General features: G+C 42.2%; 1 long non-coding RNA gene across 2 annotated transcripts in view; it reads left to right on the top strand.

Moving 5' to 3' along the window:
- The window catches only part of LOC141585433 (uncharacterized), a 75,545-nt gene that overhangs the window by 31,669 nt on the left and 26,662 nt on the right, over nucleotides 1-17,214 (top strand). The window lies entirely within an intron of this gene.

The raw sequence follows: 17,214 nt of genomic DNA, 5'->3' as shown, positions 1-17,214 counted from the left end.
TATTTGAATCATGTCTAAATTGAAGAAGTGAAGGCAGGGACTGGGGTTTGACTTTACCAAGCTAGGTTTGCACAGGTATGAGGTGGAATATCATTCGATCATGGGAGCATGGAACTTTCCAGTACCATGTATAGTAGCAACTGGGGATCTTGGTGAAGCATGAGCTGAGATTCAAATAGATTCACCCAGCTGGGTGGAATTTTCCAGGTAACACATTACCGTATCTTAAAAACGCAAGCCTCTTTATAGGCTGTGAAGGCAAATTATCAAATTCTTGAATATTTTTGGGATTGAATGAAAGCTCTCTGATGTTAAGGATCTCATTGATAAAGTGCAATTATACACACACACACACACACACACACACACACACACACACACACACGATCCCATTGGTCTTGCTTATCACTGTTTCTTCTACCTGGCACTTGGTAGGTGCTTCATTGCTACTTGTTAATTTAATAAATGACTAAACGATTTGATACAATAGACTTATGGAAGAAGTAGGAGGGCTTTGGTGTCTCCCTATTTGCCTTTTCATTTTAGTCCATCAATTTCTGTCTCTTACAAATGTTAAGAAATCCTGGTACTGGCTGGGCGTGGTGGCTCATGCCTGTAATACTAGCACTTTGGAAGGCAGAGGTGGGCAGACCACCTGAGGTCAGGAGTTCGAGAGCAGCCTGACAAGCATGCTGAAACCCCAACTAAACTAAAAATACAAAAATTACCTGGGTATGGTGGCAGGTGCCTGTAATCCCAGCGACTTGGGACTCTGAGGCAGGAGAATCGCTTGAACCTGGGAGGTGGAGGTTGCAGTGAACCTAGATGGCACCACTGCATTCCAGCCTGGGTGACAGTGACAAAAAAAAAATTAATCAAATAAATAAATACTGGGACTGTTTCCATAACACAAAAATTTCTCATTTTTCTGAGGGAGAGAGTCAGCCAGTGCAGGGAGGTTCTTTTTGCAGTACTATTGGGCTCTACTTTCTCTTCATTATTCACTGAGAAATGACCAGACATGCTGGGTTCGAAGTGAGTAACAGCCTAGGAATTGCAAGGATGTTACCCAATTTAGCCTTGGTTCTGTTACCTACCTCCTCCTATGTCCTTTGCCTTCTGACGCCTTCCCAGGAACTCCAGGCTACTCTACTCCCGGTGTTGCCAGAGCCTCTCTTAGCTATGGCATGCATTGTATTGTTAAATAGTTAACTTGCTTCCATGTCTAAATTCCCAGCTTCATTATGAGCTTCCCTTAAATGGGACTGTAGCCTTTTTGTTTTGTGTCCTTCTTAGCACAGTTCTTTTATCTATGTTTGCTAAGAAAGAAGGTCCTTTAGAAACCTTTGTGACTCTTTGATACATGAACAGGGAAAAAACAAGTCTTTATTTAGTAAGCAGTGCTGATGTTTGGTATAATCTAATGTGTGCCTAGGACTAAGGGACTGTATTGGAGAGGACAAGGCAAGGGAGGGGTGGGACTGGATGATTACTACCCTTGAGCGTCTACCCTTTGTGGAAAGGCAAGAAACCTTAAATTCTTATCCTTAAGCTTCTTTCAAGTTCATTAGAGTTGTAAGTTTAGATCTATTAAAAAGCAGATTAAATCAAGCATTAGGCTGTGTGAATACAAGCAGTTTAGCTCCTTTGGCGTTTAGAGGAATCAAAGACAGTTTAGGATGACATCTTATTTTCTAAAGTGACTCTAAAACACCTTCAAAAACTGAGCATAGACAGTCAGATTCCAGAAACAAACACTCTCAAACAAAACAGCTGGCCAGTCAGTTTCTTGTCTATCTTAAATTCACAAATTGTGGATTGTTTATGACCTCTCTCTGTTGGGTCCTCTCACCCTTGACTTTATGAGACTGCAAAGATACATACATATCTTTCAATTTATTTCTAATTACCTGAGGCTTTGTTTTTGGTAAATGCACTGAGATTTCTTATCTGCTGATGGGTATCTGATTGACAGTTAGTATTGTGTAATTCCTGAAACTCCTCAGCCAAATATATTAGAAAATTATTTGATGATTTGCATAACTAAACTATCACAAACAGATGTATCTTCCGTATCTCTATGGATGCATCTTGCATCTTTGTAACTGACATTCAACATGTATAGAGTGGTGGAATATGTCAACTACTAGTTTAGATGCTGAGAATACAGTAGTGAAAACACACACATGTGTGAGTGTGCATGTACATATGCATGCATGTACCTTTCTAGAGTTAACATTCTCTTTGCAGGAAACAGATAATATACTAATGTGAACATGGGAAATGAGATAGAAGATTAGAAGGTGCTAAGGGGTATGGGGAAGATAGGGCAGACTAAGGTGATTGGATGTGCCATTGGGGTGGGGGTGGGTTGCCATTTCACAAGAGGTGGTCAGGATGGACCCCAGTGACAAGGAGACATTTGAGTCACCTTGAAGTTATTATTGAAGGAGAAAAGGGAGAGAGTCATGCAGATAATTGGGGAGGAGCATTCCAGGCAGAGGGAACAGACAGTGTAAAGGCCCTGAGGTAGGAGCATCCAACCTTGTATGAAGAAGCTCCCAAGGAACCCAGTGTGGCCAGAGTAAAGAGTAGGAGGAGATGATATTGGAGAAGGAATGGAGGTCAGATTGTGTAGCTCCTTGAAGGCCATGGTAAATACTTCAGTTTTGACTGTGAGTGAATAAAAATAGGTAAAGGGGACTCCTCATTTTAGTATCATATTTTTTAGGGCATAGTATTTAGCAGTCTTTTAGTAGACTACCTATTGGCCTCAAAATGTAAATTCGTCTGCTTTGATTTCATCCTGAAGGACCTCTAGGGTCAATCACCTGTCAGTATGGCAAAACGATAAAACGGAAAAAACCAGCCTGGATACTACTCTCAGATGCACTCCTATGTGGGTTATGGCTCTTTTCTCTTTCAGTGCCTCCATTGTCTGTGACTATAAAATGAATGTGTCAGCTAAATCAGAAAGGGAAACATTTGTTTTACATACCAACTCTAGTTCACTCATAATAGTTGCTCCAAGTACCCAGAGAGGGAGTCTGCAGTAAAATCTTTGTGGCTGATTAGCAATGTGTACCTTGAGAAAAGACCAGAAAGTGGTGGGGAGTGTGCTATGAGCTAAGAGGCCTTAGGGTATGAAAATTCTGTTCTTTATAGTTGATTTTTAAGAGAAAGACTACAAAGTTCTGTGATTTTGACTTACAGTTGTGTTCATCACAAAATGTGTGAAGACTTTATAGCTAGAAGAAAAAAATGTAAGAAATGAATTGGATAAAAGGAGCTTATACCCTTTTATGTGACAGTGCAAATTCTCATTCATTATCATGAAATATGAACTTTCCTTGATAGACCTTATGATAAAAATAACACTTTTAGGCTCTTTCTGATAAATCAATGAGATAGATTGGACAGGTATTTCCCTAATTTTCCAGAAAATTGGAGCACAAAGCCATAACTAATTACCTAATTAAAAAATTAACTATGTTTTACTAGTGTAATGGCTAAAACAGGACATTCTGAGAGTGAAAGAGGATGCTATAAATAATTACTCCTAGATAACAGGTATCCAATGGGACTGTCTCTGCCAAATGGGGATGTTTGATCATCTTAGATTTATTTGAGGCCCTGCGATTGATGCTTGGATCAGGTAGAACTGGAACCCAGATGTTCCTATGGAAAACCATTTCCTTTTCCCCAAAATTCCAATGCATTAGACACAGTATGGGATGATAATAACACTGGCAGCTACCAGTTTTTATGTGCTCATGTGCAGCTACCAGTCATGTGCTTCCCATTTTTTTTTTTTTGCATGATATCATATAATTTCAGTCTCATACTTCAAGGTCAATATTCTCTCCCTATTTTATAGACATTGAAACCAAGGTTGAGAGATGTGAGGTGACTTGTCAAGGCCACAGAGCTCAGAGCTCAGAAAGAATACCTCATCTTCAAGCCCAGCTCTGTGGAATCCAAACTTTAAGTTCAACCACAAATTTATTCATTAGAAATATTTATGTTAAAACTATTTTTTTTTTTGAGATAGTCTCGCTCTGTTGTCCAGGCTGGAGTGCAGTGGTGTAATCTTGGCTCACTGCACCTTCCACCTCCCAGGTTCAAGTGATTCTCATGTCTCAGCCTCCTGAGTCGTTGGAATTACATGTGTGCCCACCTTGGCCTCCCAAAGTGCTAGACAGGTGTGAGCCACCACACCTGCCCAACCTTGATTCTTTTAAAAGGGATTTATTACCATTAATTGAAGTATTTTGTATTTAAAGTTGGGTTTAAATTAAACCAAAGGCCCTGAGCTGATACCTCATTTCAGTATTACCTTCCAATTTAGCCACCTTTTGAGGAAGGGAAATGGAGAAGATACTGGGATTGGAATTAGGGCTAGCTTTAATGTAAATAATAAGATGGAGCAACACTACTTTCTGATTTGGATAAAGAAGGGGTAAAGAGAGAGCTGTTTTATTTCAGCTCCAAGGGAAAACCCAAGTGTGTATTATAGGAGAGAGCTGGAGGGAGTGGGAAGAACCTTCTGGCTGCTGCTCGGATGTGTGCTGGAACTACAAAGTAGGGATTTTCCTTTGATGAACTCAAACTGCTTAGAGAGGTGAAAAGTTCACTTGTAAATGAGACTTGGTAGTGCGAATGATGAGCAGAGAGCAGGAGCTCTGGTGTTCCTGAAGCTATCTTCAAGCCTCTGGTGATGTGTAGTGTAGAGGTCCGGGGTTCCCACTCTAGGCTGTGGATGAGGGTGACTTAAAAAGAATGTTTTAGTCAAAGGGTAAGAGCATAAAATAAATTTACTAACATACACTTTGGAGCATATTATCTTTGAATTGCTTTATAAATAGTAATCAAATAGATACTTCATCAAAATTTGATGCATGTATGAAATATATATTTGAATATGCATTTGAATATACATACATACATATATACATTTAATTGCATTGGCAAAGCAGATGGACTTAACAAAAAGCTATCATTGTCATCCTGTGTCCTAAATAAGGATTGAGCTTTGATGTCGTGTCTGTGGTAGATTACCACTACCTTGTAATAGCATATTTGAGTTATAGGATTACTTGCAAAGATAAAGCAAATCTGGCTCCAGTGCTATAACTGAACACTCAAAATGAGGAAGTAGACATCTAGGAAGTGGTGATCCGTAAGTGAAAAGAACTGATCTCTGTTCTCTCGCTATTTAGGAGCCACTGTTGTCATTCAAACAGCTCACAAGCTCCATCAGTTCACATATATCGTATGCTTAGGGCTGGTCACGATTCTGCCAACATTGAGACCTCTGTACCTACCTTTCCATCTTTCCTTATTATTCCTGTTCTCCCTTTCTTCTCTATCACCTTTATCATAGAGCATAAAGAAAATAGAATTTCCACTACTTTTTGGTTAGGTCCTAGATAAATCAGCTGGGCTTCCCTCACTTCCACATGATTGACAATTCTGATGTAATACAGAATAAAGGGAGAGTTGAAGACCAAAATCTATAGTCCTCACTGCATCTCAATTCCCAATTCTTATCGGATGCTAACTTCTACAGTTTTAGTTTTAGAAATTTTAGTGTTCTGGGACAGGGTGTTTTAATTCTAAATATATTCACTGCCATAAAACCCAGCAACAACAGCGTAAGTACTCAAGCTAAAATGCATGAATAAGAACCTAACCAAATCAATAATTTAAGGCCAGTGTGGATGTGTGAAGTTGCGTGTGTTCCTGATGATGTTGTTATTCTGTATTTCTACTGTTTTTTTTTTTTTTTTTTTTTGCCTCTAAGTCTGTTGAAATGTTTTTGCAATGCAGAGACATCAAAGGCATGATGAGTGAGCTGGTGGTGCTGATCAGCAGAAAGACCAAAGGAAGCAGGGCCGTAGAGAGACTGGGAATATTATCAGGACAGAGGTTCAGTGATAAAATCAATCTAACAGGGTAGAACCTTGGTTTCTGGAATAAGACTGGCCTATAAGGTCTGAGGAGGATTAGCAGAAAGAAGAGCTTCATGCTAAATCTTGTGATGGCTTGAACTAGGAATTAAAAAATTCCCCTGGTCAAAAAAAATGTAGAACTTTTTCCTCAGTTCAGCTAAAAGTCGAGTTCTCGTCACATGGCCATGAGATATGAGGCTCGCAGACACTTTGAAGGGTGAGAAAAATGGAATTTATTGGGTGAAAAGTTAAAAAAAGGGAACCAGGACTCTCAGCAAAGTGAGAGTCCTGCTAGCTGGTTTCCGCCTCACAGCTTGAATCCCAGTTTCCACCCCCAACAGGAGAGGCCAGGCTCCTCCCCTCTGCAAAGTGTGTGAACTTGCGTGGCTCCACCCTGTTCTCCCGGTGTGCAGGGCTTTTGGGGTTTCTCTGGGGACCCCTTTAGACTTGGCTGTCTTAGAAAGAATGGGCTTCCGATCTTGGGAACAGCCTGAGCTTTCTGATGATAAACAAGTGACCCCATTCTCGGGGGAAGGTCTGGGATGCCAGGGCAGGAACCAGACAGATCCTGACTGTGCCACAGAGGAGAGCATGGGGGATGAGCGTATTACCAGGCAACAGTTCAGGTTGAGATTTTGGGGTAAGGTCACGGTGTCAGGCAGTCTCTAAGACCACCCTCAGGTTTGTTGATTTGCTAGGAAGACTCAGGACTTAGCATAAAATTGTGCTCACAGCTGGGCGCGGTGGCTCAAGCCTGTAATCCCAGCACTTTGGGAGGCCGAGATGGGTGGATCACGAGGTCAAGAGATCGAGACCATCCTGGTCAACATGGTGAAACCCCGTCTCTACTAAAAATACAAAAAATTAGCTGGGCAAGGTGGCGCGTGCCTGTAATCCCAGCTACTCAGGAGGCTGAGTCAGGAGAATTGCCTGAACCCAGGAGGCGGAGGTTGCGGAAGCTGAGATCGCGCCATTGCACTCCAGCCTGGGTAACAAGAGGGAAACTCCGTCTAAAAAAAAAATAATAATAAAAAAATAATTGTGCTCACAACTAAGATTTATTTCAATGAAAGGATACAAAACAGGATCAGTGTGAGGAAAAGGTACTTGGAGTGAGGGCTGTAGGGGGTCAGACATCAGCTTCCAAGAGTCCTCTCCCAATGGAGTCTTAGGGAGTGTTTTTAATTCCTCTAGCACCGAATTGTGACAATGCACATGAAGCATTATCTATCAGGGAAGCTCAGTAGAGACTCGGTGAGCTTTTTACAGGGGTCTGGTCACGGGTAGCTGGGAACATACCAAAATCCCAGGCTCCAAGAAGGAAAGGAGGTTTTCAGCATATACCACATTGTTTGTACAAACTATTTACATTTAGGCACAGTGAGCCCGTCTGATCAGGTAGGGGATGGTGGGAACTCTCCTGAAATCCATGTTCCTAGACAGGTACCAGGTAAGGGCTAACTTTGTAAGTGGGTCTTCCTAAGGAGACCAGTCTCAGAGCTGCTATGTTAAACTCTTCTGTGTAGTCACCTAAGTGATAATTCTGTCAAAGCCTGGGATGGCTGCCTGTTGTGTACAGTGAGAGTCTGGCAGAGGTGGGGGAGTCTTATTTTGGGTGTTTGTGAAAAATGCATGGAGATTATTTCTGCCTCAGGCTCCCCGATGGATGAGAACTCCAGGGATTCTGGGTATGGTGGCCTCAGATTAGACGTCTTCCTGGAGTACTAGGCTATGCTGTTCTGTTTAATGTCACTGATTATCCTCCAGGAAGAATGTCTACCACTAACCATGTTCTCATAGGCTATGGGGGAGTTTTCCAGCTTCATTGGGGTGAGGACCATTGAGTTCTCCTATCACTCTCCTCTCTACACACTCCCATCTTTGCTTTTTGTTTTTTCTTTTGAGACAAGGTCTGGCTCTGTTGTCCAGGCTGGAGTGCAGTAGTGTGATCTTGGTTCACTGCAGCCTCAACCTTCCAGACTCAAGTGATCCTCTCACCTCAGCCTCCCAAGTAGCTGGGACTATAGGCATGTACCATCATACCCCACTAATTTTTATAATTTTTGTAGAGATAGGTTTTGCCATGTTAACCAGGCTGGTCTTGAACTCCTGAGCCCAAGTGATCCACCTGCCTCAACCTCCCAAAGTGCTGGAATTAAAGGCACGAGTCATTATACTCAGCCATCCTTGTTCTTGAGTTCTTACAGGCAGGATGAATGTCAGATTCATTCTCAAAACTTCTAAGAGTTATAGAATGGGACCTGCATGTAGTGAACAGTGGTTAATAAACATTTACTGAATCACATAGAGGTGTTGTCTGTCATGTATCAAACACAAGGTCTCACTCAGGGACACTGGCAGACTTAAAACCTTGTGCCTAAAGAGCCGGATCTTCTTACCAATTTAAGAGTGTGAAGGAGAGAAAACTCCCAGCAGTGTCTGAAATGAAAATGTAAGCAAGTGAAGCTAAAAATAAACAGCAACGTGGGATTCCTCAATTCCAACAGGCTGTGACAGCACCAAGTGTCACGTGGCTCTGAGTGGTGAAGAAGAGGAATAAATTTAGAAGGTTTAATGAGGGGGGATTCTATAACTGCTTGAAAAGCTTAAGCCACCAAATGGAATAAAATTTTCCTAGACAGGAATGCGATATTCCCTGCCCCCATCCCTGACATCTCTGGGCAATGTGACACACTTTCTAACCTCCTGAATACAATCAGGTCACCCATCCCCGAGTGAGCTGAGTCTAGGGTGAAGGAAGCACAGTCTCTGACCCTTGATCTTAAACAATCTATCCAGGGTGGCTGCTGGGAATGCCCCATCCCTGGGAGTTCTTTTTGCAGGACATAGAGTCATCATCACAGGGTATTAGCAGTGGAATCAGCCTTTGAGTCATTAATGGTTTTCAGAACCTTTGAGCTGCAAAAACTTCACAAAATGTTATGCAGAAGGGCAAGACAGAGGATAAAAGGTAGAACTGCTGTGATTGAAGTGGAGGCAGCTGATGGACTTCCCACCCCTCTACCTTCCCTACCTTCTATCTGTCTAACCCCTGGGTTCCTGAAGAACAGGACTGCTGTGTCAAGTTGTGCATTTTCTGCACATGGACACTGTATACATTTGCCTCAGAGCACAGCTTGAAAAAAATTGATATAATTGAAACTTCTTGTTTACAAGTAAGGAAATTGGGGCCCAAGGTGAAGCAACTTGCACAATGTCAATAAATTAGTATCAGAGATGGGATTTGGACATAGAACTAGTGACTTCCAATTCACTGCTATTTTAGAGTCTTCTTGATATCCAGGGTCTCACTAGCCTACCCATGCAAAAACAGCCTTAGAGCAGGAATCATGGGTCAGGGTGGAATGTCCATCTTGCTTCAGAGAAGAAACAAAAGAGAAAATATCTTCATGGTCCACGTGTGCTTTCAGAGGTGCCAGCTTGGGTGCACAACCAGGTAATCATCAGCCTGTGTTTTACGCACTGGTAGTGAGTGAACAGCTGAGAAACTCTCCCACTCCCAGGGCCATGGCTTTCCGATAAAGATAACAGTGAAAGAAGACTAACAGCATGACTTGAACTATGGCTTTGGCTGTGACTACAACTTTGTCCATGACTGTGATTAGGGCTGTTACCCTCACCAACTACCAAGTGGTTATTAGGTATTCTTGTTGCATTACCCACCAAAATGTAGAATCCAAAAGGGCAGCATCTTTGCCAGTTTTGCTCTTCATTGTATCTCCAGGCTCGCATACATAGTTGATGCTGAATAAATATTGGGGATTGTTATGGGCTGTATTATATCCCTTCAAATTCAGATGTTGAAGTCTTAACCCCCTGTCCCTCAGAAGGTGGCTGTATGTGGAATTAGGGCTTTTGAAGATATAATTAAGGTAAAATGAAGTCATCTGGTGGTCATTAATCCAAGATGAGTGGTATCCTTATAAGAAAAGATTAGGACACAGGCGCAGAGGTAAGACCTTAGAAAGACAAAGAGAAGATGGCCAGCTGCAAGCCAAGGAGAGAGACCCCAGCAGAAACTAACCCTCCTGACGCCTTGATCTGGGACAATCCATCCTCCAGAATTGTGAGGAAATAAATGCATTTTTGTTGTTTAAGCCACCCAGTGTGTGGTATTTTGTTATGATGGCCTTAGAAAAACTAATACAGGGATTAAACAAAGCATCCTTAGCTAGGCGTGTTGCTTCTGAGTTTGGAGCTCTACCCACTGTTTGAAATGACACTTTTGATATTCCTGTACAAGGAAACATGAGAGATAAAAATTTATTCATTGAAATGATGTTCAGTGGTTACTGATCCAAGGTTACCTTTAAGTCAGGAGAATTTATTCTGTTTTGTAGGACAAACTCCGAATGGGCTATAATCTATAATCACGTCTTTCTGCCTAGTCCCCAAACTTTTGTTAAAATGTTTGGAAGTTTTTTGGTCTCCTTATTTTAATTTTTACAAAGCAGATGAAGAAGTGAGAAGCATAGGTAATAACAAAACTATAAAACTAATTAACACCTCGGATTATAACGAGAAGGGGTTGACAGAATGTCTCTTTTAACAAAACCTGTGAATATTAAGGGTTTCACTGCTGTCAGTATTTTCCTAGAAGAAGTAGGTCCTTCCTTCTGTATCCAATCCCCAAAGTGAAAAGTAGCTTTAATGTGTTCATAAATTACAAAAACAAAGTTATATGGGAATCCACACTATTGGGGAAACCATCTTGGGGTAGATAATTAGGGATATTGTACTATTTGTTTCTGGCCAGCATTTTGCTTGAACAAATGAGCCTACTGTTAAGGCTGAAGGATGGGGTGGGGACAGGGGCACTGGCAGTGGAAATCTGTCATAAGATACAGACTCTCCAAAAACATTTAAACTTCAGACATCACCAATCTCCTTGTGATACTTAGAACTTCCCCAAAGCAGGTGAAGTAGTTAGATAGGCCCTGGAGTCAAGGAGATCTGACAGTATGACCTAGGGCAGGTTACTTGACCTTCCTGAGCCTCAATTTCCCCATCCAAAAATGGGTGTAGTGTAATCTGTACCTCATAGAATTTTTTTGGAGAAATAAATGAGATGAGCTTAGTACTGGAAGTTCTGAACTTAAAAAAGCGAGAGGTTTTGTGGGTGTGAAGTAGAGTTTGCTCAGTTCTTAGACATTTCCAGGGATGTGGAATTGTCTAGATTCACCTTTCCTTTGGCTCAGGAAAAAAAAAATCAGTCAAGTGGGAGTGAGACAACTTTAGTTTTAGGCCCAGGTGTGTTATTTACTAGTCACATCTTCTTTGACAAGTGACTTAATTTTTCTGAGCCTCAGTTGTTCAATTAAAGAGGCCCAGGGTTGTAGGGTGGCATGCTCTCATAATTGCTGTGAGGATAAAATGAGAGAACGTGTAAGGAGTGCATTGTAAACTGTAAAGTGCTATGCCAATTTGCAGTATTACTGTTGCCCTTGGGGCTGTGCAGAACAAGCCTCAGCACAGTTATTCTCAAGTTTGTCGGAATTTGGATCTAGGAAAACCAGTGTCCCCCATTTGTCCTGGACAAATGTGAATGTTAATGATCCCCAACGGTTTTCTATGAAAATCAGTGTCCCGTGATAAGTTGCAAAGCATTCCTGGGGGAAAAGAATTTCTGGCCACATAACTGGCAAACACACTGTACTTTTTGCCCCCTTAGACACTGACAAGGCTTAGAGTATATTCAAAGGTCGTGCATTGGTGAAATCCGTTGGACTCTGCTTATCCACGTTCCTTAAGTGTATTTGCCCTCAGAATGTTCTTCATAAAATACTGGTTCACTTCTTGCAGAACAGATTTTGGAAGTGCTGCCAACCTCTAAGCTATTTGACAAGGCTTTGCTGTGTCCCAAGTCTTCTCCCGACTAAATATTATCCATTCTTGTAACTATGCGCTCCCTGTTCTTGAGTCTTTTTTGACCATCTTGATCATCCTTTTTCACATGTCCTGGGCATCTCTCTTTGCCTTTGTCTGCTCTGTCTTTGAGCACAATTTCTAGGTGTGGCCCGATGATTAGACTAGACAAGAACAGACTCTCTAGGACTCTTACCTTTCTGAAGGAAAGGAGTTTGGAAGTGGGGGAGGGTCATATGGGTCACTTCTTGTCTCTCTTTTCCTGTTGCCAACAGACAGATCTCCCCCAATCTCACTGCCCCATGAGTATGTGATTGCCCATCTTTGAACTTCAAAAGCATTTACGGGGCAAAGAAGCAACAGTGTCTGGAAGAGAACGGCCCCTAGAGGGCAGTGTGGTCACAGCAAAAGATGCTTGGTCTCCCACGGTTTTTTTTTTAGGTACTAAACCTATCCAGATGCTACTCTGAGGAAGTGCTGTACTCTTTCAGGGTATTTTTATATTTACCAAATGTCTTAGGAAATAGTCAAAATATCAACTGGAGCATAAAAGGCAAACACCAAGGAAAGGTGGGAGTCCCAAAGGAAGGACTCAACCATCGGCTCAGAGAGGAAAGGGCTTGAAGTCAGTCACTTGCCTGTGGCAGTGCTTGTGGCTATCCTGTCTTCCTTGCTACTATGATTCTGTTTCTGGTTTAGGGCTTCAGTTATTGGGAAAGATATAACTATTTATCCTGAGCTGAAGCAAACGTCCTTAAGAGTGATGCCTTTATTAATTTTCCTGGGCGTAAGAATTTAATTAGAATTTTAATGAAAATAGAAGGTTGAACTTTTATTTAAATAAGTAATAAGTTGTTGTATGTTACAATATAATCAATATCCACAGTCATCCTAATGGTTTGGAGCAAAGATTTGGCCAAGGTTAAGTTACAATCTGTCATATGCTGCTTCCCAGCAGGGTGAACCTGGCCGTGCGATTTGAGCTTCCTGAACCTTACAGTGTTGTTTCTTCAACTCTCTGTGAGTAAGAACTGTCTGCCTCAAAGGCTGGTTGTGAGGATTAAATACAGTGTCAAATGTAAAACACCTTATAGAACAGTGGTTCTCAGAATGTAGTCGCTGGACCAGCTGTATCAGCATCACCCGGTAACACCTTAGAAGGGCAAATTCTTACAATAGGAGGGGAAGAAAAAAAAAGAAATGCAAGTTCTCAGGTCTTGCCCCAGATCTATTGAATCAGTAACTCTGGGGATTGGGCCTAGCAATTGTGTGTGTGTGTGTGTGTGTGTGTGTGTGTGTGTGTGTGTGTGTTTTGAGACAAAGTCTCACTCTGTAGCCCAGGTTGGAGTGCAGTGGCATGATCTTGGCTCACTGCAACCTCCTCCTCCCATAGTCAAGTCATTCTTGTGCCTCACCCTCCTGAGTAGCTAGGATTATAGGCACATACCACCATGCCTGGCTAATTTTTTGTATTTTTAGCATAGGTGGGGTTTCGCCATGGGGCCCAGGCTGATCTTAAACTTCTAATCTCAGGCAATCTACCTGCCTTGGCCTCCCAAAGTGCTAGGATTACAGGCATGAGCTGCCATGACTGGCCAGCAATCTGTGTTTTAATAACCCCTCCAAGTGACTCTGAGGCATGCTAAAGTTTGAGAAATGCTGTTTTACGGTCACTGGCTTATAGATGCTAAAGAATAATATTTATTGTTACTGTTATGAATTGTTACGCAGTCTCTGCTTCCAAGAGGCTGAGAGTCTTGTTAGAGGATCAAGGTGTTGAAAATGAGATAGTCAAATAACCAGGGCCATTATTGACAAGAAGAGAAGCAGAACTTCTGAGGAAAGGGAAATGGGAGCCTGCAGGACTGGCGTGACTCCTCGAAGCTTTGTGGCGGAGGAGGACTGGAGGATGAACAGCATTGTAAAGGTAGAGAGATAGTCAGGCATGGCGGCTCACGCCTGTAATACTAACACTTTGGAAGGCTGAGGCAGATGGATTGCTTGGGCCCAGGAGTTCGAGACCAGCCTGGGCAACATGGCAGAATCTCATCTCTACAAAAACAAAGCAAAACAAAACAAAAATTAGCTGGGTGTGGTGATACACTCTTGCAGTCCCAGCTACTCAGGAGGCTGAGATGGGTGGATCGCTTGAGCCTGGATTGTCAAGGCTGCTGTGAACTATGATGCTTGCATCATCCAGCCTGGGGAACAGAGCAAGACTCTGTCTCAAAAAATACAGAAAGTCAGGAATAAAGAAAAAAAAGGCAGAGAGATGTGAGCGGGGCATTCTGGTTGAACGAAATAGCAAGAGCAAGAGCTATGTCTTAGAGGGGAGAATACTCAAGAGTACTGAGATGTCGGCTAAGTCAACATGTACTGAACATTTCTGAGTGTCTATTGCAGGTCAGATACTATGTTAGTACTGAGGACATGGACATCAGAAAGGCTCAGGCATCAAATTCCTAAAGGGTGTTATAAGACAATATCATCATCATCATCATGTTCTTCATGTTAATCATCATAAATTTCATGTACTGAGAATTTGCTATGTATCTGACACTGTTCTGAGTACTTTATGTAAATCTGCTTATTTAATTCTAACAATAACTTGATGGCATATATATTATTATTATTCCTCCATTCCATGCATGAAGAAACTGTGGCTTAGAGGATTTAGATAGTCAAAAGTCATGCAAGGAATTAAGGGGAGGAGCTGGGAACTGAGTCTAGTTCTGCCTGACTCTAAGGGTCAGAAGTCTCGCTCCATATTGCATTGCTCCTCTGCATGTCCCAGCCCGCCGTGCAGGTGCAGGTAGGTGAGGCCACATGATTAGCACAGGCCAAACAAATGTGAGCTGAAGGGAAACTTCTGGGATCAGGAATTGACAAACTTCTCTGCTATTCTGCCACTCTTTCCCTGCAGTATCGAACAAGTGGACAGATCTCTGTTCTAGATGTGCCATGACAAGATCATGGAACATTTGCCAGCCGGAGTCGCTGAGTAAATTTGTGGCGCAGTGTGCCCTTGGCATTTCTGCTGGATATATAGTTTAAGCAAGAAGTACACCAAATGAAGAGGCTGTGATTTGGGGGTTATTTGTTACTGCAGTAAAAGCCTAGTCTATGCTGACTAATACAGTTTGAAAAAGCAGATAAAGTTAGATTTATAGGGTAGAGAGAGTCCTCAGTTTTGGCTTAAAACTTTTCCAGGGTAGTTTGCAGGCAAGTTGAACCATGGAAAATTTCTTTGCACAAAGCGGAAATCCTTTTTTTTTTTTTTTTTTTTTTTTTTTGAGATGGTGTTTTGCTCTGTCGCCCAGGCTGGAGGGCAGTGGTGCAGGCTCGTCTCATTGCAACCTCCACCTCCCAGGTTCAAGTAATTCTCTTGCCTCAGCCTCTTGAGTATCTGGGATTACAGGGGTGTGCCCCCACACCCAGGTAATTTTTATATTTTGTAGAGATGGGGTTTTGTGTTTTATCATGTTGGTCAGGCTGGTCTTCAACTCCTGACCTCAGGTGATCCACTTGCCTCAGCCTCCCAAAGTACTGGGATTACAGGCATGAGCCACTGCACCCTGGCCCAAAGTACAAATCTTTTGTTCTCTTTTAGGAATTGAGGTGAAGGTAGGCACAGGGATGCATAAGTAGCATTTTTCTTTTTGAGACAACCCTGTTTTAAGATGTGCTTTCCAGTTATCTCCCAGAAACCAAGCCATTCCAAGAAATCCAACAATTTGAGGTTAATTCTAAATTTTACTGGCTTCTTTAGATACATAGAATCAACACACACACACACACACACACACACACACACACACACACACACCCCAGAATAAAAAAGAAACATTCTCTTCCGTGCTCTGTGTCCTAATTTTCAGTCTGGGAAAATATGATTACCTTAGACATGTTCTCCCAGCTGCCCTGAGAAATATCTTCAGAGTTCAGTTCCATGAGCAGCACTTGCTCTTGAAATCTACATCCAACCCTTTCTTTTCTGCCTTTGGCAGATGAACCGTGACAGCGCTGCTCTCCGTTAGCCTGGCCACTGGCATGTGTGTGGTATACTTCATTTAGTTTCCCTGAGGAATATGCTGGGAGCTCTATCAGACCTTTTAGATTCTTGGCATGATTTGGAGCTCAGCTGAGCTGAATAGGATTCCTAAGTCTGCTGAGTAATTCGTTGTTATTTATTTTTAATGTCAAATTATAACAAGAACTACAAGGACCTCAGGGGAAAAATCTTTGAACAGAACATAGCACCGTAGTGGGTTTTTCCACCAGGTAAAAGTTCAAGAGCCAATTGCCAAGGGCAAGTGAAAGGGTGGGAGAAGGAGTTTGTCTATCTATAAACATTTGTATATAGACCTATCACTAGGAAAATCACATTTCAGCAATGAGTATATTCACAAAGAAATTCAATGTGGGATTAATAGTGGTTGTTTATTTACTTGGTTTTCATGAGGCCGAAGTTCATGGAGATCTGAAATACTAAGAGGCAGTATGATATTAAGTAAATATTCTACAGAAGAGTTGAAGGAGAGACTGATCTGTTGTCCATTCTGTGTAGATTCTTGGTCATAGCATTGGGAGTTCTGGGATAGCAGTGCCCAAGGGTATGGCATCAGATCTCAGGCTGAGAGACCTTATGTGTGTCACCTAACATAAGCGGGCTTCAGTCTTCTTATCTGAGAAATGTGAATTTGGTCATTAATTCAACAAATATCTACGTGCGTTGACGATTCTAAATTCTGGGGATACAGTAGGAGAATAAGCTAAGATGATAAGTAGGGAAATAAATAGGGAGACAGTAGGGGTTATGCTCTCACATGAGCAAACGAATAAATGAACCAGCTGATTTTTGTTGACTGCTAGTGCTACGGGGGAAAAAAAGGTTGAAATGATAGAAAATGACTGAGGGATACAGAGATCATTTAGGTTGGACTTGAATGGTGAGACAGCCATGTGAAGCTCTCGGGGTAGAGGGAAACACATCCTGAAGTCCCCAAGTCACAAATGAACTGGGAAATGTGATGACCAAAAAGGAGCCAAAGAGCCAGGGAGGGGCAGAGATGGGAGATTGGGAGGCAGGGACAGATGACAGGGGCCATGTAGAGCACAGGGGGTGCTGTTTGGATTTTTTTTTTTTTTGAGCCAGAAAGTCTGGGTGTCCTTTATTGACAGCAGTTTATGCACATTTGTTTCCTTCCCATGGTTGTTTCCTTCCCAGCACAGGCACAGAGCCCTTGAGAAGGGCAGTCTCTGAACGGGGGAGCCAGGAACACAGGTCAGACACGTCTTTGGCAGGCACATTCAGACCTGGCAGGATGCAATCCTTCAAGTTGGAATTCCACTGAGTATTTGAGAGAGATCACGGTGG

This window comes from Saimiri boliviensis, chromosome 8 (genome assembly GCF_048565385.1).
Source record: "Saimiri boliviensis isolate mSaiBol1 chromosome 8, mSaiBol1.pri, whole genome shotgun sequence".
NCBI classification, from domain to species: domain Eukaryota; kingdom Metazoa; phylum Chordata; class Mammalia; order Primates; family Cebidae; genus Saimiri; species Saimiri boliviensis.
The sequence above is the reverse complement of the archived record's forward strand: the minus strand, read 5'-3'. Positions and strand labels throughout refer to the sequence as shown.